At 40.1% G+C, this 26,057-nt stretch overlaps 1 protein-coding gene and 1 long non-coding RNA gene across 2 annotated transcripts in view; one reads left to right on the top strand and one right to left on the bottom strand.

Annotated features, from left to right (window-relative positions):
• gli1 (GLI family zinc finger 1) overlaps positions 1–12,307 on the bottom strand; it is a 53,293-nt gene extending 40,986 nt beyond the window's left edge. Inside the window, exon 1 of the mRNA XM_005929700.2 lies at positions 11,967–12,307. The gene's annotated coding sequence lies outside the window, so the exon portion shown is untranslated. The remainder of the gene's footprint in view (positions 1–11,966) is intronic.
• Positions 12,308–16,837: 4,530 nt separating this feature from the next.
• LOC121815061 overlaps positions 16,838–26,057 on the top strand; it is an 11,921-nt gene continuing 2,701 nt past the window's right edge. The window contains exons 1-5 of the long non-coding RNA XR_006054756.1: positions 16,838–17,042; positions 19,430–19,656; positions 23,282–23,421; positions 23,881–23,958; positions 25,232–25,300. This is a non-coding gene — a long non-coding RNA (uncharacterized LOC121815061). The remainder of the gene's footprint in view (positions 17,043–19,429; positions 19,657–23,281; positions 23,422–23,880; positions 23,959–25,231; positions 25,301–26,057) is intronic.

Raw genomic sequence — 26,057 nt, 5'->3', positions numbered from 1 at the left:
AGCCGCAAGGATTCGGCTCACCATTTACTGGAACATGTCGGTTCTTTTGTAATTATAACACTGATTTGTTGGGGTGAGTTGTTAAGTAACTTGATTATGATTGCAAGGAACTGAGATACAAGGCGAAAACAAAAAGTGCTGCATTACTTCGAAGCAAATCTTTGAGGGATGAAAAAAATCTGATCTGAAATGAGGGTGGAAAAGTGGACCCATCCAAACATCAAGAAAGGTTTGAGAAAAGGTTAAGCTGAATTACTCTGACACAGTGAAGAGGTCATAGTTTTACTTTAGCTGTTTTCTGTATTTGTTCTCTTTCCAGTGTTAAAACCACAGATTCCTAACTGTAACCCCGTTTCCAAGTAAACAAAGTCAAAATCAGAAAAGATTGCCCCACACTCACAAATGATGATTTGAGATTTGACTGATTTGAGATATTAGTGACTGATTATATAAGAGAGTATTTAAAGTCACAACCTGTGACTTTGTTGACCACAAAATAATAAATACCCCCAAAGATGGCAGCTGCAAAGAGTGTTGTCCCATCTTCACCAGCTCAATTCCCATTTCTCCGGTTTTCTAGAATTGTTTTGACCTGTTGATTTCAGTACAATTCAGTCATTGTTAAACGTTGATTCTGGTTATTAGGCAACAATTTGGTATTCTGAAAGGGGAAGGAGCATATTCTCGCCCCTAAAAATAAAAAGTCAAGCTTACAAGCAACACAATGCACCTTTGCTGGATTATACAAATGTCAAATTTTGCAGCGTCACTGATATTTAAGGGTGACTTTGCTGACACGATCTCAGAGTTATCCCTTGTCCTCTCAGCAGCTGCTATACAGAATACTTTCACGAAGGCTCGCTTGTTGTTGAATGAAATGTTTCACACAAAGCTCAGGAGTTCAAAGTCTGCACTGACTGACTCTTAGCATCTGATAAAAACAGTGCACCCAAAAGTTCACCTAATCACCAACAACTTCCTTCCTTGCACAACATCCACATCTGGGACCCTTCGCCCACTCTGTAAGCCCAATAAGCCCAGGCATGTGCACACGGCACCTAACATTCGCACATACACAAAACCGAATGCACAAGTGCTCACCACATTTCTGCTGCACAGCTGCGTGAGAAGACAAGAGTCGATAAATAATGCCTTTCAATGGGATCCTGTGGGTTTTTGTTGTTTGAAACTTTGAACATCCACCGACTGTTCCCTACAGCATAACAAATTCCCTTCGTATCCCAAATGAAATGCTGCCCTTACGACACCGAGAACACACAGACGACCGTGCATCTGTCGGTCTGTCAGCTGGCCCGAGCTTTAAACGGAGTACAGGTGCCAGCAAATAAGGGCCAATAAACGGGCTCCAGCAGAACAACTGCCTGACCTGTCCTGAATAGAAATGACAAAGCAAAAGGTTTAACTGCAGCAGACGGGAAAGTCCAACAAAGTCACAGCCTGCTGCTGCTTAGTCATCAGATTAGGCCTGCACAGTGAGAGTGCACGGTAATATGTTAATTCAGAAATATTCTTTATCAGATTATAAAGAAAAGGGATTAGAGGATCAGCACAGACTGTAAACTACGTGGAACTATGCTTTATACACAACTTATCTAAACCTTAATCAAAATAACAGAGGAGACGTTCATGTTAGAGAAGCTGATCTTATATATGGTAATCTTACAAGCTCAAGAAAGCAAAATGCAGCTAACACCAAATGATTACGCTCAAACATCAGGTGTGCGCTCCACTTTCATTTTACTACAAGACCACTTACTTTAACGAGGACTATTAAAGAAACATCTTTAATAAAACTGTCAGTGTTAAAACCCAGCCTTTATTTAAAATTGATTTTACTAATAACGTCATAAGAAGAAAAAAGCATGTCTGTGTAAGCAAATTTATCTAGAAAAGAGGATTTAAAAATGCGCACACACACAGACACATTGTGACGTGCATAAAGATATCTGGAAAAAAAGATCTAAACACCTTGGCAGTATTTTTCATTCATTCTGTATGGAAGGGGGCTGCAGTGTTTCACGCATGCACTGGGTGAAAAGCTGGGAACCACAGGTTGCCAGACTATCACAGTGAGAATCCACAGCGTTGTACGTGGGGTGAGAACAGAAAAGTGAGCGTGGATCCCTGTTGACTCTCTGTGTATTCATCTGAGCCCGGTCCCATAAGCCCGACATAAATGCCCAGCATGGTACTGCGATTCCCCCCGCAGCCCAAAGACCAAGAAGCGCAGTCTCACAGCCTCTTCCTTTCACTGTACCCTGCCCTCTCTCTGCTTCTGCCCAACAATGACAGAAAGACAGTGTCTCACCCCCCAGCTACTCTTCCGTTGTCTCACGCTCTCCTCAAACTTCTGCTAGCAGGTGCAATACTGTGGCAGCTCCGGTCCCACAGGCTAGCCCCACTGCACCACCCCTCTGGCATAAAGACAGTGAAAAGACATTGATGAGAACAAGAAGAGGAGGATGAGAGGACAACAGCTACAGACCTGAAACAACAACAGCTGTGACAGTCACATTGTCATTCCAACATTTGTTTCACGCTGAGTGCAGCGGCAGGTCAGTTCACGGCATGGGAAGCCGGGACTGCACAATTTGCATCCTGAGCTCCAGACATATCAAATATAGTGTATCAAATCAGAACAGCAGACAATAAGTAGTCGTAGTTAATGGTTTGTTTCCATTGTTTTTAAGCTGTGGTTTACGTTTTCTGTAATTACACTCAAATTTCCATTCCACCTTAACAGCAGCTCTCCTCAGGAGATGATGTGAAACCACAGGCATCACACCTGCATCCATCCAGTCACAACATGTAGGTGTGCCATCTACTCCAGGTCCTCTCCAAGAAAAATGGCCTGCAGGGAGCTTTGTGTGTGGCCAACAACAGTGGCTACTGGTGCTCAAGAAACAACAAACTCCACCACAAGATGTAACTTCAGAGCACAGTTTTACTGACAGCTGTGTTGCACCATCACTCGTCTCAAGCTTTACTTTGAAATTCCACAACAACCAGTATGTGAGAAAGTGTTTTCAAAGCACCTTAGCAGGATGAGCCGATGTTTTCTTTCAGACGCGACGTTTTTAGTTGGCTTCTTCCATTATTTCATGTGGTCTTTGGGTCAGAGTTTCACTCAGACACACACAGAAAGTGAGCCATATGAAATGGAGATGCTACTTCAGTCTAATACCTGGTTCTTTTCCTCCCTAATGACTGTATAATCACACCCAGAAGGTTCTGAATAATTAGTCCTAATGGTGTTGATTTTAAACCCACAGTCCAGAGCTACAGTGTGAGAACATTTCAAAGAACCCCGAACAGAAAAGTAGTGGAGACTTTTGTAATGCCAAAGTTAATGGCTGTCTCACCACTCCCACCAAGAGCCAATCATCTGCTTCCTAACAAAATATGAGCCAATCGTGTTGCCACAATAACACTTGACACCAGCTGAGGTGGGGTGACGGGCAAATCTACTTAAAGATTAAAGATGTGGGTAAATGTTTCTTGGTCTACTGCAGCCGTTATAGCGGTGCTGTTGTGAAACTTGCAACGTAGTGTTGAACTAAAGAGGATAAACTGTTTTTAAACCTTAATTTATGGTAAATTCACCAAACTTTTTGAATCTTTTCTTTTTTTATGTCTGGCTGGAAATGTAAATTAAAGCATAAGCCCCCCTCCCCGTCCACTTTGATAGGTGCACGATCTTGTTGACTCAAAACGGCTGCCTTGAGGTGACGCCAAGATGGCTGCCAAGTAGCAAAACATTCTTTTACAGAGACTTTGGGTTAAGTCATATAAAAGAGGAAATCCCATTAGAGCAAACAATCAAATGACTCTGTAAACAGGGAGTCTGAGAGTCCTTTTTATTATTGTTTTGGTTTTGCGCTTCTCTCTTATTTAGAATCCATTGACTGAGGATATTTATCCATATTCAACTCCAAAGTCAGGTATTTATTAAGAAGAAGAACTACAAGTCCTCTAAGCCATTAAATGTTTGTGGAAATGGCACAAAGAGAAATTCCTGCAATTATTTCTGGGACAGCTTACGGTCCAAACTAAAGTGATTATTGTGACAGGCCTGCTCCACACAACGCTGCAGCACAGCCTGTGGACTGTTAACCTTGGGAGGCCTTGTTTCATGTTTCACCACATCCCCTAAAATCATATATGTCTTAAGAGTTCTTCTTTACTGGCTCTCTTTCTATTAGTTATTGGCTACAAGGAAATGAAGGCCGTCCCTGCGTAATTAATGGGCTCAATTACGTAAGTGAGGAGTGGTCTGCAGTTTGCTGTGAGCAGGACCAGATGTCCCACGGGCCCGCTAGTTGAGAAACGCAGTTGTTCTGATCACTTATGGTGGGGTCAGTGCCTGTACCAAGACCTAGCTCGCCCCCACGCACTAGCCCAGACCCTCTTTTCTTTCTCTTGTAAATAAAGACTTAATGGTTTACAAGCCCTCAAATAACCATAATACCTTCAGAGTGAATTAGCTGGCAAAGCAGCCAGACACACAGGCAGAAGAGGTGCCCACATAAGCCTCTCTCTTTTTCAGACGTAGCTTTTTTAAAATGCTTTAACTGAAGTTTAATTCTCTTTCTTAACTTAAACGTTTTAGTTTAGACAACATTTTAAATACTTTTTGATACCACAGCAGCAATTTGCTTCTGGCCTTGTATGGTGGCAGTGTGTGTATATATATACATGTATCATTAAGCTTGTGAGTGTCAGCACATTATCGTGTTGAAAAAACCACCATTTTCTATATCTAAAGTTTAGACGTTAGCTGTGCTGCGAGCTGATTTACATGCTCCTGATGTAATCCCCTTGCTGTGCATTCAGTCCTGTGCCGGTGCTGTGGCAGGAAAACCTTTCAAACATTTGTGAAACTGAGCTGGTTTTTCAGTGTAAAAGTAGGACTCGACATGAGGAAAAACTCGGTTAGACTGTTTTACAGTTTCACTTTTATTTTAGATCTTTTTTAAGTATATTAAAAGGTTGAAATGATGCTGGGGGCAGCTTACATGGAGCCCTGGATCACTACAGTGAAAAACACTGCTCGATAGCTGGTTGTTAAGTGAGCCACTCTCGCTCATCTTAAACATCAGGGAATCTATTTGTAGGCTAGATGTGGGCCCGGATCTTTCCCATGCTGAGCAAAACAAACAGTCATTGCTGGCACGAAATACAGAGGAGCCAGAATTATGCCTTATCTGATCCAAGTTCTTAAGCCGAGATGTGAATTGTTTCTGTCGTTGCTTTTGTACAAAATACTTGTTGGAGGAAATCGTTTGAAGTGAGGGATTTTTTTTTAAAGCTTGATTTTTGAAAATAAATCTAGAAAATGCACAAGAACTGCAAAAATACTGTAATCGTTTCTCACTTCTGAAGACTTCGAGAGGAGACTGAAAACAAGAAAGACGTCACTTAAAGCTACAAATGCCGTCAAACACACTGAAAAACCGCGGTTGCTCAATAAGCTTCAGAAAAATCAGTCCCTGTAGTTCAGTCAGTTAGGGCAGGGCCAGGCACTCAGTCAGCCAGTCAGGACGGTTGAGTTGTAAATGTGTTCCAGCAGGAAAAGCTTCAGAGCAAGGCGAACAGTCTGGAGTCGGCAACTTTCCCCTGCTCCATCTAGTGCACCGCCCTCCCTGCAGCCCACCCAAGAAGCAGCCCATGGGCATAAATTTGAGAGCCTGACTCGCTGCGGATTTAAAACAATCTGCATCTCTCTCCCTCTCTCTCACTCCAACTACTCCACAGCCACTATGAAATATTTTACTCCTTCACCCTTTACTCTCTTACTCCCTTCTTTCACTTCCCCCCAAAAAAGAAAATTCCACTGTTAATGAAAATGGAAAGTTCTTTCTCAGCGTCTGCCAACAATATTGTTTTCCTAAAGGCTTAATTAAGTTTGCAAATATGTACCAAAATCACGGGAAGTGTTTTTTTCTTCTTTGTCTCTACTGTAAAGGAGACAACAACAATGCATTTTGCTGAAATGAAGTTAATTGTGTCTCACAAAACACAATCTTTCACTAGTTTGTTGTTTCCTGATGGGGATTGTTTTCTCAATAGCAACAAAGTAGGCCAGTTATGTTTTATGTCAGCAGACCACAGGGGACATAACTGTAAACAATACTTGATGCTGCAGAAGAAGAAACCGTTCGGTCGCTTCAGTTTAAGGCGTCAGAAACCCGACAAAACAAGCACACGCATCGCTTTTGTTAATCCTACGCTGCCGTGCTTTCCAGCTCGAATGGGTTCGGTTTGGTTGCAGATGCTTCTCTTTGTAGGCAGATTTATCATCCTGTTCCTGCTAGGAAAGCAATCAACAGATGTGACTTGTAAATTAAAATGAAGGTGGAGATTTCTGTTTGAATCATCTGTGAGAGGCCAACTTTCCATACGGAGCATGAAGTCTGATCAAAGCGCTCTGCGGACTGAACATCATGTCAGGTGTGCTGTAGTAAAAATGAGGCCGTATGACCGCGGGTGAAGTAACCTCTGACCCGCAGCAGATTCGTGTCAGTGTATCACTGGCAGTGTTCCTCGCATTTGGCTCGTAGTGGTAGCAAGTTATGCGTGCGTCACTATACTATGTCCGTGAATGCGGACAGACTTCCTGTTATAGCATCCAATCTGGTTAACGTGGCATTGGCTGGCCACTGTAGCTTCTCACAAATCACACTTGCTGTAGTTAAAGAGCAGCGAATCAGGAATAGAAATAGACGTAAGAGGCTGAGCAGCCGGGAAAGAATGAGAAAGTAAGAAAAGACAAGGCAAGCAGACAAGGAGTAAGATTTATTTAGAAAGAAATTGAATATTTGGAAGGGAAGTAACAAAAGAAGACACACACACACACACACACACACACACAAAGAGAAAGAATCTGTATCTTTCTCTTTGTGGGTCCGACTGACCACACCACTCCTCTCATAAACATGCAGTACAAAGCCACAATGATATGTGGTTTAGGCCATTCATTGTTTTAAATTTGTTTTGTACCCCTATAAACCTGGAACACACTGACACTGAGGTCATTCAGAAAAAAAATGTATACAAATGGGTAAGTAGATCTGCACAATCTGCTTAGCTTCATTTCGGATCGGCAGACTTGGCACACAAAGTTCTTATCTCCGAGAAATGTGATTAAAGCACACAGATACTCCTCTACACCGTGGCTGGGTATCGGGGGGAACTAACAGAAGTGTTGCAGTAACTGCGAGTATTTTAAAGTAAATACTAGGCCTAAATCTTATCCTGTTATCTTTATAACATTTTCTTAAATCATGCACTTCAATATAAAAAAGGTGAAAAATTTCCCATTAACTCTGAAGCACTGACTGTGATAAATGTTTATATTGTGCACACTACCGTGCACTGTGACGTGTGATCAAAAAAGTAATGCTGCACTCACCAGTGACGTGTCAAAAAACAAACAAACAACAACAAGAAATCAAGACACACACTGCTATCGACATCCACGTGCATCTGCATCTCACTGCATGAAAAATGCAGCATAGCACGGCACGATTAAGCACATATTTTGTGCTATATATGTGTTTTATACATACAGCTGCGTATATGGTTCAACTGCAGGCTTCCCGAGAACATATGCCAAGCCAGGAATCCTAAGACGTTATCTCATCTTAGATAACAGAGCTGTTCTCCAGAAGACCCATCACAACACACGCAACACGAGTACGCCTCTGCACTTCTTAACTTCTCGTCTCACTCTGTCTACTTCTGTCTCTAACCAAATGGGATTGGAAATGATCGTTCCAGCATGCGGAACTGTTGGAAATGTTGCTGCTTCCACATAAAGTGCTAACGAGGAGCGATCTGTCTTCTTTTTGGAGAGGAAGAGAAAAAAGAAGAAGGAAAATTCTGAAGCATGCGTCCTGTTGAGGAAGTCAGAGGTCTTTAACAACTCATTGTATCAGGCGTGATATCTCAGGGCAACCCTACACCGCTGAAATCGTAAGGGTAACACCGGTGTTTATCCGTTTGTATTGGTGGAAGTCAGCGAGACGCAGGCAGCGAGGAGGGTGACTATAAGACAACTGTGTCGTAATTACACTGATGATGGCAGCACCCGAATGCATCGTGTCTATGGCAACCTGGTGAAATAATAAACACCGCCTCCTCTTCGCTTTCTGCCATGAGTCACCAGCGGCTGAGAACACACACATTGAAACACACGCAGCAATCGACACTCACACATACGGGTACATAATCTTGCAAGAGCACAAAAACTCTGTGAATGAACCCGCATGCACACACGCACACACATCTGTAAACAACAAGCTCATTACATAGTCACTACTCACACACAGGAGCTTGATTGGCTTTTACCAATCTGATCGGACGACTGAATATAATCGTTACAAAATTACAACATCAGATTTGGTTTTCTCTTCCTTTCTTTTCTCATCCACAGTCGACCACCATCCCTCAAAGAAACCCCAACCACACGCCCATTGTTGCAAACCGAGTGGGAAATGAGTGTGTATCCATGTGGGTTGTTAGTGCATATAAAAGCTATTCACAGTCTCACCTGGATCCTATTAGCACCAGTTTGATTTCTAATATCGACCACATGAGACGATAGTTAACAGTCGACCTACTTTGCTGCGCTTAAACGCACACATGTGCACAAACACATGAATGTATAAAAGACCGCCACCCTAATTCAAAGAAGAAGAAAGGACGATGGAGAAGGAATCGACCCCACCTTTTACTGCGTGCAGCATGCTTAATATCACATGCATGCACATATTCCCTCAGGCTCAGTCTTAGGATTTAATGTAAAAAAGAACCAACATTACTCTTAAAGTTTCCTGCTGCGCTCCACTAAAGCAACAATGTTTCCACACTGGAGCCACTCCGGATTTTTTTTTAAATAAGGAAACAGCTGGACTGCACCTATAAAATTTGATTACAGCTGCCATTAGCAGTTATTCTCATCCCTGATTAATCTGTCAACTGTTTTGGTTGATTAGTAGATAAATGTTTCATCTACAAAATAAAAATCAGTTGTGGGATCAGTCTTAACTCACCACTGTGGCTTCAATTTTTCATCATCTCTCCACCAAAGCAATTATATCAATTCCAGCCAACCTGTGTCTCGTTTTCCTACTGCTTTGAACTGATTATCTCTGCAGATTATTATTATTTTTAATCACCACTAACGCAATTTGTCTGGTACATCCTCTAGTGGCTGGGAAAGCTCCAAGTGACCACAAACAGTGATTTTCTGAATATTTCCCATGACTGCAACATTTCCCCTTTCTATTATGGCTGCCCTTTGGCTAATGTGATTCAAGATTTCTAAGTGTCTAATGCCTTTGCCCTCTGGTGTCAGCCCACTACTTAGTAACAACCACCCTCTCCGCCCCCTCATTCCTCTGCTTCATTTAAGCATCATTTGACGGATTCTAGGAAGAGGGGATCTTACAAAATCCTTTGTGTGAACTGACTGTAGGCTTCAGTTTTTTATGGTGAAAACAGACTTTTGGCATACATGTTTGAGGCTTCTTGTAGTAATATTCCGATTTTGGGGGGCTTAAAGATAACCAAAAATGTCATCACAACCAAAATGTATCCATTCTCAATGAACAATTGCAGATAAATGGTGACACACAAACTCAACTGAAGTTTTCTTGTAGTCTAAACACACAAAGAATCACAACCTGAAGAACCAGCATAAGCCTCAAATACCAGACCCCGTCATCAGAGATCTAATCAAACAGACCACCTCTTCATGAGTCAAAGGAGCATAGTCGGAGTTGAGAAAAGAATAGCAGGGGATACAGACAGAAAGGACTATCTGTGAGTCTGTGTGTGTCTTTGCTTATGTGTCCTTTGGAGCATCCCATGCCTGTCTACTCTGTTCTCTCTGCAGCCGAAGCCGATTGGCCGTGCACTGTGAGCCTACGTGGTTTAGGCCAGGGCCGGCACAGACAGACAGCTGCTATTAAACCCTGATTGTTTCAGGTTCACAGGGTGTGAAAGGGTCTGATTGAGGGGCTGTGATCCCAGTGAGGGTGGTCTTTCTCCCCCCTCTTTTCCTCCACCTCACGCCCCCCCTCTCTGGAAGGTGGGAGGAGGGTATTGGAGAGGAGGAGGATTGTGTGTGTGTGTGTAATGGGGGGGTGTTGTAGGCATCACGTGACACGTGTTTCTTGCTGAGCGGACTAAAATGGAATCTGGACAAAAACACAGCACTTGTTGCTGCCTGCTTTTGGTTACATGTGTATCACATGACCAGTCGCCTTATAATGCCAACATTTAAGGTTGTCCACACCATAAATGCCACAGACAGCTATTTAAAAATTCAAGTTTAGCTGTTTCAGTGTCCAAAGTTTTATTCAAATGTAAAGCAGATGCAACAAATGTCTTTCATTTAAAGTGACAAACATTTCTTCCTTCGTTTTTACCAAGATGGAAGCGGTTCGTGCCACCACATCCAATTGTATTCAGCTTGAGAGAGACTTATCACTGCTCTGATATGGCTCTGATAATCCAGCTCAGTCCTCACCTGTGTCTGGCTCTAGGAGGACAGTCGCTTCATGGATGGTGTATTTGTTTAAGAGCATTCCCATTAAGAAGCCTTTTGGTCTTAACACACGTGATAAAGACAAGGGAGGGTGAGGAAGCTCCCCTGCAGAGCTTTTCACATGTGGCCAAAGGACAAGTGCACTTTCCCCCCTCAGTTTCTCCCCCAACTCAACCTTGAGTAGAGTGTGAATACTTGTAAAAAGCTAAATCTATGTTGCACTGAGTTTCACTGAAATGGAATTGAATAAAATATATCAACGTCGCTTAAGTGCGTGACACAAGAAAAACTGACTTCTGAGCTAAACGCTTCTATCACGCTCAGCAGGTATCCCACAATGCCTCCAGACCTGCCTATAAACCTTTAAATGTAAATTTATTTCATTGTAATTTATATCTATTTATAATTCTATAATTCTCTTCCCCTCACATGTTATTGGAGTGTATATATTGTGTGTGCATGTGAGCGCGTCTGTGCAAATACTGTTAAGGGAGGTTGTGAGTTTGTATGCCTAGCACTTCTCACTGTCACTTTGGAATAAATACGTGTTTGGCTCTCCCATTGAGTCCAGTGTTGACGCTCTTCAGTGCAGGGTCACTACATGAAGTCCAGCAGCCTAATCTCCTCACATTAGCAGCTACAGTGGCCTCTCGCAGAGATAATTAGATTAGAATCCATAATCTATCTCAGATTAACAACAGATTATGGTTATTCAATTATTCAATCCCCTTTTTTTCCCCAGAAGAAAGACAGAAGTGAAAGTCAGTTAATAAGAGATGTACAGGAGCTTTTTGTCCACTAAAGCCTCACACAGTGAGGTGTTGTTTTGTGGGTGCCCTGGCAGGACCTCACATTTGGAGCAGACACTGGCACCTCAAGTATTTCAGGTTACAAGAAACAGCTGTTCTCGGGTGGCCTTGCCGCCCTCCTCAGTGCCGGATGAGCGTATACCGTGCAGGCGGTCAGACCTCTCATGGAAGAACTTCTCCAGGAGATGAACGCACAACTTTAAAATGTCACGTCCAAACTCTGAGCCACTCCGTGCATCTCCACAAATGGGCAGAAAAAGGCAGAAGAAACAATTTGCAAGTGAAGATGGACCAATGCTGAACTCGGTTTTGGTTGATGAACAGAGAAATTAAACAGGTCCAATACTGAAATTTGGAGTGGCAAACTGTAAACTTTAAAAGTATAGAACCTGAATTAGGTAAAAGTCACGCAGCATCTGCTAAATGACCATTAGTGACACAACTGAAATTTATTTTCTCACTTTAAGAAAAGTTTCAAGTACTTAAACTCAACTTTCGGAGGATGAAGAATCTTCAGCCCGGTAACAATTACCAGTAATCGGCTGTGATTTGAGGAGCGAGCATAAATGAGCGGCACTGCTTACCTCAGGTTAATGCAGGGACATTCAGCATGAAACTTTCTGACTCGGTTCCCAGAGTCCTTGGAAGAGCGCTGAGGATCCAAGGACCGTGAAAGTAAGTCTGAGTTTCCAGTAAAGCCTCGCGTCTCTCCTTTTTTCTCTCTACTTTCTGCCAAGCGCGCTCGGATGGAGATAAGTGAATTGTTCACAGAAACCGACACATTGTCCTCCTTCAGGAGCGCTTTTCCATAGTTTGGTTCTTCAGAGCCGCTTTACGTAAACGGTGACAAAATTAAACCCCATGTTCGGCTATGGAGTCCCGCAAAGCACCCTGGAGTCGGCTGCACAGCCAATGCGGGAATGTGCACCCCCTTCCCCCCTCGCTCCCTCCCTCCCTTTCTCCCTCCCTTTCTCCACAGTCTGTGGACCACCCCGAAACAGGAAGTTCACTTTTTGTTTTTCTTAAAAAAAAGGACCACGCTGCTTCAGCCTTCCCTTCAAAGTTAACATGCGCACCAGAATACCCAACGAAACCGAGAAACGGTCCATTTCTCACCCCATTCCTTCTGAAAAAGGCTGATTCGTTTACAGCAATAAAGGTGGTTATGTAAAGACATTACAGCATGCGCATGTTTATTAAATACATGTATGGACCTGGCTGTGTCTATATAAAGTGCGCTCCTATCTAGTAATTGGGATAATCTTTCTATAAATGTTTGTGTTTACTTTACTGGTGTAACTTCGTAGCAGCTTCTCGGACAGCGTGTGTGGCTGGCTTCGTGTGGGGATGCTGCAGATTGCTGCGCCTTGCCAGTAAAGGCCAAAACCTGGACTGGAGTCCAGTCTGCTGGAAGCAGGAACAGGTCCACGTTCTTTCATTACTGTTCTCTAAGAAAATCTGGAGGACATTAGAAACACAAATAAGCCAACATTATTATGTCGGGGATATGCAAAAAGAGTCACACATGCGTTATAATACGGAGGTTTTTTGCGCATTTTCTTTTTTATCCATGCAAGTTATGCGCACAAAAATTGGCACAACTTTGGCAGGTCCTGGATTCATTTAGCGTCAGCTGGTTCCTGGTCAGAGGTACAATAACATTACTCATCTCTGAGCGGCTCTTTTTACTTAGTCATTCTCGCCACACACACACACACACACACACACACACACACACACACACACACACACACACACACACACACACACAGTTCTGTGATCTCATTCAGCAGCAGCAGTAGCATTTTGGTAACATACATATGCAGGCAGATGTTGGGATATTTTCTCTGAAGATATTGCTACTTTGCTTATTTACACATTGTGTTGTCTCTTCTTGTTGTTTTCAGTCTGGATTAACGGATGAGATGAACATGATTCCTAAATGTCTCCTCCAAAAGAGATGAGGGATTAGTGTATTCATGACATAAAAGGTTATAAAAAAGAAAACCTATGATGCAAAAAAATGATTTAAAAAGTCCAGGAGCTGATCGGTTAATTTCTTACCAGGTGACCAGGTGAGACATGCACATGTATGTAGGTTAATTTCCCAAGCAAAAGGCAGAGAAGTATCCCTGTATGAAAAAGAATAACTATTTATGAGCTTCACTGCATTAGGATGCTCTTGCATATGTTGAATTTTTGTATTTTCCTGTCAGTAAATGAAACAATTTCCACCATGAGCTCATATACAAAAAATAATCATAATGTGCAAAATTTAGTGTGCCCCTCATCGATGTTCAACTGAAACCCCACCAATTCTTCTGGTGATCTAATTCCTTTATTTATTTTAACTTTATGTGTCTCAGCCTTTATTACACAGAGTAATTTAAAAGGTTGAACAGGAAAGTAATGAGAGAGTCAACAGAATGACATGCAGGAAATGTTCTGGGGGTAAACTCAAACCCTGCAGTAGTCCCTGACATACGGGGGTCACCTATTCAACCAGGTGAGTTCTAGCAGCACCTGACAATATGATGTTTTTGTAAAGTATTTTCAGGTAGAAGAATTTTAGCAAAACAGGTCCTCCTTCACCCCACCTTGTGACGATGTCTTGTAGAGACATGCCAAGTCTCCAATGATTTTAATCTATAATGAGCTTATCGGTGGATAGAAAAAGTTTTGTTTAAGGAAACAGTTTGACACGCAGAAAACCTGGAACCAGTTAGTATTATTTCAGCTGTGAGCACGAGCTGCTTTCACAGTTTCTGTGCGTATAAACGACACTGGCATGTTTCTGTCTGCACACTGTACAAAATGAGAACTTTGATGTTGAGCCAGAAGACGGTGTGCATGGTTAGCATTTTGTCCCCAAACTACAGCATGTTGTCCTGCCACACTCAGTCCATGTATTCATTCATAAAGTTTTGTCATACAGATTGCATTAACAGCATTTATGTGATAAATCAATTATGATATATCTAAGTAATATTTAATAAAGCCAATATTTACCATTTTCCTGTAAGACAGGAAAGCACAAGGATGATTGAGGTCTGCATGGAGCTGAAAGGGAGAGTTTGGTGATAAATATCTGTGATATCATCGTGTCGTTGTATGCAGAAATGCCCCCACTTTAAAAACCAATCAAAAGAACAAAGCTGTAAATTTTAAAGTAAAAATTGTTGTTACTTCCCTGAAAGTGGTGAAATTCCAGCACCTTCAGTCACGTAATTATCAGGTTAAAAGTTTCATTGAATATTTCTGGACATTACATGCTTACAGTGAAGTAGAAAGTCTGGCTTTACTTTCATGCTTGTTGGTAGACCTCAAGATGCTGTTTTAATAATCTGGCTATCAGAAAAGGTCAGTAATGGTCAGTCACTGAGAAACCTTTACACTGTGTGTTGTCATATCAAAGTCCAAATGATCCACGGACACTTGTACTGGACTCTTACTCTGCTAGAGCATCTCTATGATTAATGCCACTTCAAAGAGTGCTTACTCCCTGAATCATAAAGTATCTGTAGCTGAGTAACATGACATTTAAGGTCGTCCTAAGGTTGGATAAAAGCTTGTGTTTCTTGCGGTTTGTATTGTTAACGGTCATACATTATACATTACGTCAATGCTTCTCTGTGTTTGAGTTCCTAAAACCTTAACCACCAACACATGGAAGCTAAGAAACATACATGGTTACAGCATTCGACTAGACTAGTTTCACAGGATAACCCACATCGGCCTTCATATTAATAACTTGTCTTTTGTACGTGGTGAAGAAAAATGATTAAACTGAAAAACGGGACTAAAAGCTAGAGAGTATCTTTAATAGCTAAAACCACTTGGATCATAGTCCAGACCAACAACTTGCACAGTGTTCCAACTTACATACATTTTGCAGCTGATGATGTAAGAGACACAATTTACAAAACACTGGTAGAAAATAATCTAGAAGTAGTAATTATAAGAGAAAATTTTAAGTTAAAATGTTTATTCAACTGATTATACATTACCTTTCAGGCTGGTGGATCACTGTTGAGCATATCACTGATAGCAGCTCTTTCTGCCTGTCTGAGGAAATAACTGCATTTCTATTGTGAGGAAACAATGAAAGCTGAGTCAAAGTCTGAACAGTTGGTGACCCGTACCAGCCCGGCATCCTTTGACAGCATACGGCCAGCGGTTAAATCAGATTTTGTCAATGAGAGTTGTCGGCTTAAGTCCTAACATATCTGCTGCTGTAGCAGCCAAGCAGGGAACGCTTGGCTGTAAATTAGCTCACAGATGCTGGAGCCATATGCTTAATCTGATTGTAGGGAGAATCCAACACTGGCTTCACTTGAGATTATCAATGGATGGGATTAAAAGTGAAGAAGTAAATCTTGTCTTACTGAATCACTCACTGTGAGTCACTGAAAAACAAGACAAAATCACACACACACTTCAAAAAAGTATTTCTGAGATGTCTTAATAACGTGTTTGTGTATCTGCATTGTGTTAATCTGACAAACAAGTCAAAATAAGTGAATAGTACTGCATAGATAACCTAATACAAAGCTATTCTCTGACAACTGGATGAACCCTGAAAATATACATTAGTATGACACTGGTAGACTTTACAACCTTAAGGACATAGTCTGTTGACCCTTTAACCTTTTGCATGTAACATTATGGAAATGGGTGTAATATAGCATGATACAATGTCTTCAGAGAGGCAGTCTAGCTGAGATTTGTAATAGAACCGACCCCAACAAGTTCCCAAATTTGGCTGAAAAAGAAATGTGTATGGGACAGGGATTAAAATTACAGATGCCTGCCTTCAAAGCTCATATAGAGCTTACATCAACAGATGGATTAGAAACAATGTTGGTACTGTGGTGTAGGTACAGAAGAAGCTTTCAGCTATGGCATTTCAGTTCAGGTGACTACTGAGAGCTGTAAATACGATGCTGCTTCACTGATCAGGTTGTTTTCTTGAAACCTGACGTTAGTCTGTTAAAGTCTTTCACTGTCCTTAATCAATAGATACAGTTTGGTAGATCATAATTACATGCGTGACTGAGATATTTAGGTTTACTTGATCATCTATTATTGTGTAATATATTTATATCTACATATATCTATACCTATCTATATATCTTTATATATATGAATGAGAATATGCACATAGCATGAAGCATGAAGTGCAAACACTACTAAATTAATTACATCATAAAGTACATCTTTATTGTAATGTGTGTTGAAGGTTAAAGAAAGTGCTGTATGTGTGCAGAGTTAAGGAGCATCTTGAATGAAGCCGTTTAAGTATTTAAGCTCACTGGAGGAAACAGAGAAGCATGCATGTTAGCCAAGTGAGAGGGAGAGAAAGCATCTGTCACTAAGACCCAAGGCAGCTGGACGCCATTACCCCGTGCTGCAAAATCCACCAAATCTTTTACAGGATTTCGTTTTCCATTGCAGATGGTCCTTTGCACATGTTTTATTCCCATTGGCCCGGGGTCCCGGGCTGACAGTACTGCAGCTATGCAGGTAGTGCATATAAGGGTGCACTGTGTCTGCACCAGGCCCTTGCACACTGGAGAGGGGGAAACTGGAGAAGAAGGACTGCAGGGGATAAGCAACATGAGAGGAGGAACAGTATGCCTTCAGTCACTGCAGTGGAAGAGGTAAGTGCTGCACAGAGGTCTTGCAGTGTTTATCAAGAGATCTAATGGCTGGTGAATTTAGTGTAGTGGTTTTTACAATGCATATTAACAACAGGGACCACGTTTGCCGTCAAATCTGCAGCATTTATTACTGCATAGATTAAATAGCAACAGTAGTTCCACTGGAGTGCAGAAAAATGCCATTGTTCTCTGTTTTACAACATTTCTTTAATGCATTTGTTCAGCTGATTTGTCAATTCCAAAAATATATATATGATCAGTTTTTATTTAACAGAGACCAATCAATTAGTCAGTTTATCCGAAACATCAGTGCAAATATTTTACATGCATGAATACTAATAAAACCATGTTTAAATGGGCTTATTTAAGTACAGTGAATACAGTTAGAGTTTTGCATTGATTAAATATCATCTTGTTGTCTAGAAAGGGATGAATCTTAAACCAAGTGTTTTGACATGCATAGATTATTATTATTATTGTTAGACTAGTATACCTGTTAAACTCCTCTGTAGCTCCTTCTAGACAATTCATCACAAATGATCACAGAAATGTATGAAGTCAACATGGGAAATTTATATAAATCAAATAAAATTATGAAATGATTAAAAGTATAATAAACTGTAAACAAGTATAAACTATGTAGAAGTCAGCATCATCAGGAGTCTGTTGTAAATATGCAAACACAAAGAAGACCATGCCAGGTGGGTAGAAGAGAAAAGAAAGACTAAACACATGCTTGCACATGAACACGAGCTTTTAGCCAACAAGGCTCAGGTTAGACACGTTGGCTGACAAACGTCCTTAGTCAGCCAGTTACTCCCAGAGTAAGGCTGGGATCACCTCTAGGACAGTGAGAGGACAAGTTTATGTTACAGTCCAGCTTGTGCACGGTGCAAGCTGAAGATCGGCATCAGAGTTTGGAATCAGATTTTTATTTCAGGGATAAATTATCTAAAGTTAATAATCAGGAAACGCCTCCCCAGGCATGGTTTTACAAAGAAGCCAATGCAACAGCCAAAGTCTCTTTGACTGCAGCTGCAAGGTCTTTCTCTGTGTGTGTGTGTGTGTGTGTGTGTGTGTGTGTGTCATAAAAGATACAGCAGAGTATTCGAGATGTATTAGTTATTTAAACTAAATGATAAATTTGTTTTCTGCAATTTAGCCAAATCTTCCCAATTTGTATCACCTATATTATTTAGGTTTTGTTGTTTTTTTGTTAGAATTGCATAAAAACATAATATGCTGAAGATTTCTGTTTTAATTTTGGTTTGGTTTTCTTTTATCTGAGGTCTACAGTGTTTTGCTACTGCCTATATCTCTATCTATCTAATCTATCTAACAGTAGATTTTAATATACAACAAAGGGAACTCTGCTTACAGAGTAATGAATACATAATATAGCAGATCAACTAAGAACATGAAGTGATGGAGGCGTGGATGATAAACATTTTACAGCACTGGCTGATAGTCATTGGCTAACTAGTCATTAGACACTAATGCTAAGTATCTTTTTAAATGCATTTTCAATAGAAAACAATTTAAACAACAAATTCAATGAAGATATTTTATTATTTGCATTATTTGAATTATTTGTGGTATTTTTGTGTTTAATTACTATATTACTAAGTTATTTTTTCTTTACTTTTGATAAGGGTTGCAAATGAAAAGCTGATATTAAATAGATAAAACAAGGACAGCACATCATTATATGAATATGCAGTTTATATATATTATAATAAACAGTTTTTTTCTTTCTTGCTATGTGAAGTATATTTCTTCATATAAATGGTATGTTACTTGTATTTGTCAGTGTTACTAAATAACAGTAAATGAAAACAATTAAAATTTAAATTATTTCACTATTCAAATGTAGATTAATTAAATTAAACCAAATCATTCTGTAAACAGTGATAATGATGAAGTGTGAAATGTTTTCATTTGATCCCTTTATGAGACATTTCATTTTGAAAACGAAGACTTTTTCTCTTATTTGACTGACGGTCACCAGAGGGCAGCATTATAAAAGATGAAAACAGGGCAAACCAAAACACCGGGAAACACCAAGAATGTCCTATACACACCATTTACACTTGCAAATCTATAAAAATATGGAGGGTGATATCATTTAGTAGGATAAGGTATAACTTGTGTACATATGCTCCCTATATTCCTAATATTTTTAAATTTGTGCATAAAACACACTGTATGCTTTTATCACTTATCTTAAGTGACCCAATGGATGATTACATTCCCCCCTTACCTCAATGAATGAGATGACAAAGAGAACTTCAGATATGCTGCTTAAACCACAATTTTGTGAAATTACTAAAAATATTTACAGCCGTTGTGTCGCATGTTCAGTCAAATGTTGAACTGTTATGTTTCAGTGTTGCAGATCTACAAGTTCCACCAGTTATGAATCAGGAGAGGAAATCTGATGACACTTTATGTTGTGGGATGGGTATGTATGGATTCAAATGTCACATAAAAAACTTCCATCTATTGATTTTTTTCCTGCAAATCCAATTCAGTCCCACACAGACCCAGGGAGACCGCCATGCAGAAAAAACCCAGCCAGATACTGGTTTGGAGTTCAGGACCTTCTTGCTGTGAGGTAACAGTACTAACCACCACACCACTGTGCTGCTCCACATAAAGATTTGTAATGAACTTTTCATTTTTCCGAGGTCTATCAACTAAATCACCCTGTGACAGACTTCTCTACCCCGTCTTTCACCATATGAGAGCTGTTATAAGCTCCAACGCCCCTGATTTGGATAGGTAGAAGAAAATGGGTGGATGGATATGAGCATGGGTAGATGCTTGGATGTAGCAGCTAAGTGAAAGGATAATATCCACATTTAGCATGAGTAGCTGCATCTGTGTTTTCAATGTAATCAGTTAAAGAAGATCAAAGAAAGGAGCCTGCTTTGCTCTTGTATTACATTTTGTGTCTTTCAGTTTAAAACGTACTGACCTAATTTACCCAAGTAAATGGCTTTGTTTTTAATATTTCACCAACAAACTGCGCCATTTACTTATTTACTTATCTTTAAGCTGTGACGATACACACCTGAGAAGCTTGTGTACAAGAACTTGATTGGATGGATTCTGTTTAGTTGTATCTGACAGAATTAGGTCTCCACAGGAAACTGAGTGTGGTAAGACCTGAGTGTGGGTTAAGGTGAAACAGTGAGGACTGTGACATTAATTCCCTGAGCTGTGCTGATGCAAGTTCCTGCTGGATCACAGACTACTTAAATACAGCAGCCCCTGTCCTCATTGAAACACTTTCTCACAACCCACCTGCTTTACAGAATCGTAGAAGATTCTTAATCTGAAGATGTATTTGAAAAGTTTCATTCAGAATCTGAAAAAGATGGGATTTTTTTTCTCCACAATTACGTTTTCCCACATATTTTTCATTCGTTGTGTTTAGAATAAAACACTGATGAGTTTGGCTCCCTCTGATGGCTGTATCAAAAACTCATTGTGGAAGACCACCACACACAGCTCAAGCTCCGGCTGAAAATGACACAAAGTCAATCGTTTCTCCGACTTTGCTGTTTTCCCAGTTGCTCAAGTTGAGTTTTTATACAGTTGTCTCTGCCCATGAAAAATGTTCTTAATAAAGTAAGAGCATTTATGTATTTTCCAACAGCAACACCCTTTGGGGGATCCTGTGGTCACAGTTTGACCTCTTACTGATGTTCTTTTCTTGTTATTATAAACTAAACAGTAATGGTTGTACATGGAATAAACACTAGGATACTTAAAACATGATCAATCAGTATGTTTACACTAACAATGGATCATGAAAACAATGGATCAGGAACACTGTAGGGGTAGTGTCTCGAGACACCCACAGTGAATAATCATTCAACTCTACAGTTCTCCTCAGGTCTGTAGAAATTAATGGTGCCTTTCTCACAGTGTTTTTGCTTTCTGTCACACAACATTTGCTTTCATTCACTTGTACAGCTCTCATTTCAGCCATGGTAGGCAGATTTCCTCAAAAACTAAGTACCATAAACCTAATTATGACTAAATACCAGTAAAACTCAGTGACCATTAAGCAGCTCAGGAGCCAAATCTGGAGCGAGACAGGATGACCTGGACTCCTGGAGCCTGGAGGACATCACTGCTGTGAATGGTTATTACATTATCTGAGTTAATAGTCAACCAGTCATCCAAGTGAGACAGGACAGGACTAGGCAGAGGTGTGCTCATAAAGTACACATTATATATATATGTATATATAAAAGACTTTTACACTTCCCACTGGCCACATACTGTATATATACTGAAATTGTAAACATTTTCTTTACTCTTTCACAATTTTCATTGCCGTTTTCCTAATCAGAACTTTTGTCTGCATTTACTTCACTGTTTCCTTTAGGTGGTCATGTGCATCAGCCTAGTCCACAGCTTATCCATTTAGCTGCAGCAGAGCTGTTCCAATCTAGAATCAGCAAAGTGAAATGTAAAGTGAAAGCTTGACTTACACTTTAAAGACACACTGAGATATGACTCTAAACGAATGCTAAAGCTGATCATTGCCTTGATTCACTTTAAAATGAGCTGTTGTCATCATTTCAACTAAAGGTGATGCATCAATATTAGTGTATCAGTGTTTTAGTTGCTGTTTTCCGCTGTCCCCAGAGGCCAAACTAGGAGTTGCAGGTTAAATGATCCGTTTGTAGTGGAATCAAAAGTTTAAAACAGGGGTCTCAAACGCGCGGCCCGAGGGCCACTTGCGGCCCACATCACCCCTACTTGTGGCCCGTATATTTACGTGTCAAAAACTAATATGTACACTTATATCTGCATTTTTATTTTGTTTAATACAAAGAAAATTATAGCAGAAGTGCTGCCACGTGTTCGGCCAGAAAGAGAGTACCAGTTTGTTTAATTTGCAGTTCAATGAAAGGCTTCAGTTAGTTAAGAGTGAGAAAAAAAATTGCTTTCACATTTGCAGTTTTGTCTTGTTATACAATATTTGAAATGTGAAAAAACAAACAAAGCACTACATTTCTGGAAATATTTGTGGGTGTTTTCTTGTTTGTTTGTTGTTGTTGTTGTTGTTTGTACTACTTGAACACTAAAGTGGCCCACAGCTCATTTTAGTTAAAGACCCCTGGTTTAAGAAATGAAATGCACCAACAATTTGTAGAGGTTCCACAGCAATTCAGGAAACTGAGCATGTTAGTAGGACTTGATACACTGCAGTATAATTTGGTAAAGTTATCTGTATATTTGGTAGATGTTTGAAATCTGGGATTAATCTAATTATCATTATATTCATTGTGTGTTTTGCTGTCAAGTCACATAAAGCAGGTATTTCAGTCTATTCTGGAGAAGGCACATTATGGTCCAGGTTTTATGTTCAAACATGTTATTGTTCTCTTGTCACCTTTTTTTGTCAAAAATCTTAAAAAAAAAGATTAGTGGCAGAAATATTGTTTATTCTTGTGCCAATGAGTTGTCAGCAACTGAATGTACCTGCCGAGAAAGAGATGTTCCATTTGGTGAGGAGCCAAAATAAATGTTTGTTCATTGATCCAATGTAAGCCAGAGGGCCACATTAGTTTCACTAGCTATTAACACTGTCACCTAACTTTGTAGAATGTGCAAAAAATGGTTGCTGACCGAATTTATTCTCTGAGAAGGATCTGCTTTTCCGTTACATTCATTTCCAGGAGGTCGATCTTCTGTTCTAAACCAAAGTCTTATAGTTCCGGTGTTGAATGCCCAAAGGTAGACCGGCAGCACTTACACAAACCATGAGGAACAGCTGACAAGTTTCATATTTTGGCTTTGGTCAAAGACATTTGGTCTTCACCAGAGCACTGTTGTTGACCTGTATTTAGTTACTCCCAAAGGGGCTGCTGGGTGTTACCAACTGGCTTGCTCATTAGGGCTTATTCCAGGTACACTTACCTGAGATCTGCTGTGCCCACATTCAAATGACTCAGACACACGATAGAGAAAATATTGGCATGAGATTGGGAAGAACTGAGGGAAGCCATTTGGCTTGTAACTATTTGTGATGTAAATAAGTTCCCCTGGCAGTATTCAGACCACATTTGTGGCGGTCCATGGCAGAAATGGGCAAAGATGTTTGAGATGCATCAGGAATGTCATTCCTCAGCTGCAGTATCTCAAACTCTTCTTTCTGTCTGGGTTGAAGGGCAAGTCTGTAATGCATGTTTACGACTTTCTCATTTTGGTTGTTGCAGTGTCTCAAACTAGTCTGGGAAACTGTTGATGGCTGTCTCTGGAACCATTTTCCAAGGTTCTACCTGTAGCCCCACATCCCATGTACATGTTGACAAGAAAGGTGCTTCCAAAAGTCTCAAGCAAGAAATGTTCAAGCAAGGTACGTGAAAGAATATATTTATGTTGAAGGTTGTGTGTCAGTCATGTCATTTGAAGTGTTAGTTACTATGTTACAAAGAGTTTGCATACACTGCAAACTGCGTAAGTGGTCAGCACGGCCAAGATTCATAGCTATTCAGCTGAAGAGACAACAGACACAAACAAGGGCACCCAACATCCATGACCTTTTTTCTTGTTGACGATGACATTCTTGCTTACTAAACTGTAAACAGCCCATATGTCAGGACCACTTTCAGCACTTGGCATGTTTTTCCACATTTGTGTTTGAGGTAGTATTTGAGCCTAAGTCTTGACACATTTTTATGCATCATCATAAAATTGTCTCTAAGTGGCTTTCATGTGCGGCTGAGGAAACACACGAGTATATCTGTTACTTTTTATCCACATATCTGTACAGTGTTTGTTTGTATCAATGCATCTCATGTTATTTCAACTTTAGATGATGCCAAAGATGGTCGACAACGTGGTGCTGTCTTGATGTTGGGTGGTCTTTGTGGTCAAAAATGTAAGCTGTCAGGTAAGTGTCATTAGGAAGTATAGACATGTTTCTGGTTGATAGGTACAAAGAATAGCACTGATATCACTGATAGACATTTATAATGTGCCCATTTAAATATGTTTAGACAAGAAATTTTGGCACACACACTGATTTGCTTCAGGCTTAGCGCCTATTATCCTTCTATTGTAGCTGGAGAGAAGGCTTATAGAGACCTTTCTGGCAAGGGGAAAAAGCAGTGTTCTGGTGAACTCCTGCATCTTTTGTCTTAAGCCTAGGTTTTTAGTGCCCCCAAAATCACATCAGCCTCTATGTCACACTGACATCTTGCTGCATTCTGCTCTAAAAAAACATTTGCACCATGCAAACTGGACAGTAAACATCCCACGTGTTTGCAAGGCATCAGCGCTTCTGATTTACCTCTTTGATTAAGGAAATGTTACTTCTCCGATAGTGCATTTGTTTTTTTTACCAACAAGCAAAGGCTTGTATTGCAGACACTGCTGCCTAATCGCTCATAAAACTAAAGTTAACTAGAAAAATCCTACTTTGGCATGCCCAGACACATTACAGTGATATGCTCATTACATTGTCAGAAGTCAGACATCTAGAAGTAACCTTGTGTGTGTTTTCCACCCTATAATTAACAAAAAATAAATGCTAACATTTGAAACGAGGACTGAAATAGCTGTGTCCTTTGGGTAGTTGTGCAATTCCGTGGAATATGGTTCAGGTGCTGGGTGTCTTTCCTTAATAGTGTACTGGATTCCTTTTACAGCAGAGACTCGGCAACATTTTTCTAAAGAAGATGCATAAAATGTTTCCCATCCAGTGTTCTTCTGTGGTCCCAGCTGTGTTTGGCATCAGGGTAGAACTTAATCACAACATTACAAGGAGCGATTTTAAGGAATGCCTTGAATAGCTGTAGATTTAGCTCCCATCTTCATTGCCAGTACTGCTTACTGACGCATACAAACAAACAACAAGTCTAGTGCCCTCTCCTGACCAAACTTTAAATAACACTTATAGCAGATAGTATTCCCTCCAGTCATATCTGTTCTTCTAATTGGTGCCAATTTTAGAACATTGCAAAGCGAGAGGTTGCACTTATTTCTGATTCCAGGTATAATATTTTTATTAATCTGCTCCCTCAAAGATTTGAAAGAGAATACCTCATAAATATTAATTCTTAATAATTAGTTAATTGAATTTGTGTAAAATTTAGCTCTAAATAAAGGCTTTGTTGTGTGTAATAAGTCAGACCTCTTCTCCTGTTATTGTTTTGTTTGTGCAGAGTTCAGTACGTTGGACTTTTTGACTCTTGGCGGAAACGTGACAGAGGGAAGAGCACGATCACAGCAAAGTAGGGGTTGACTTAATTGGATTTCTGTAGTATATCTGAATGAATGACCCTCAGACTCATCACTTAAACAACACCACCAAGAGTGAAAGTTTGTGTCTGATGTTGACTTTTGTAAACAGTGGAACTATGCCAGCGATAAAACTTCCAGTTAATTTGTTGGAACTTTTAAATGACCACACATTTTATATGAAATTTTAAAAATGTTTTGGAATAATTTGGTATTTAAGAAATCAATTTAAGATTTGTTAATCTTAAATTAGTAGTTTTCTTCTTTAGGTTGCTAGTAGCAACAAAATTAAGATAGTGCCATTTCTGCAACCCATTTTAATACAAAAACAAGGCATTTTGCATTTTTTTTATTTTGAAGTTCTGTGACCCTTTTTTGTGGTCTCTCGGGAGGCCTGTAGTCTATGACGTTATCACACTGTGTGCTCATTATGCCTCATTATCTGACAGATTTTCTACTTTTTGTTAGGACATACTTGGACGAAATGCACTCCAAAAATGGTTCTTGGCCTTCATAAGCATAAAGCAATAATCATGAGTAAAATATATCTGAAATATATGAAATCGAAGGTCTATTTATTTACATAACTAATCATTGAGGAAAATATGCCTGATGTAAACTGAATGTATATCAACCAAGTAAATTTCTTTTATACAGTTCTAATAAATAGGGATGGGTATCGTTTAGGTTTTATCCGATACCGGTGCCAAATCGGTACTTTTGAAACGGTGCCGGTGCTCAAACCGGTGC

Source organism: Haplochromis burtoni, unplaced genomic scaffold (genome assembly GCF_018398535.1).
Source record: "Haplochromis burtoni strain Fernald_Lab_line unplaced genomic scaffold, NCSU_Asbu1 Contig_125, whole genome shotgun sequence".
Lineage (NCBI taxonomy): Eukaryota > Metazoa > Chordata > Actinopteri > Cichliformes > Cichlidae > Haplochromis > Haplochromis burtoni.
Note: the sequence above shows the minus strand (reverse complement) of the source record. Positions and strands in the feature narration are given on the sequence as shown.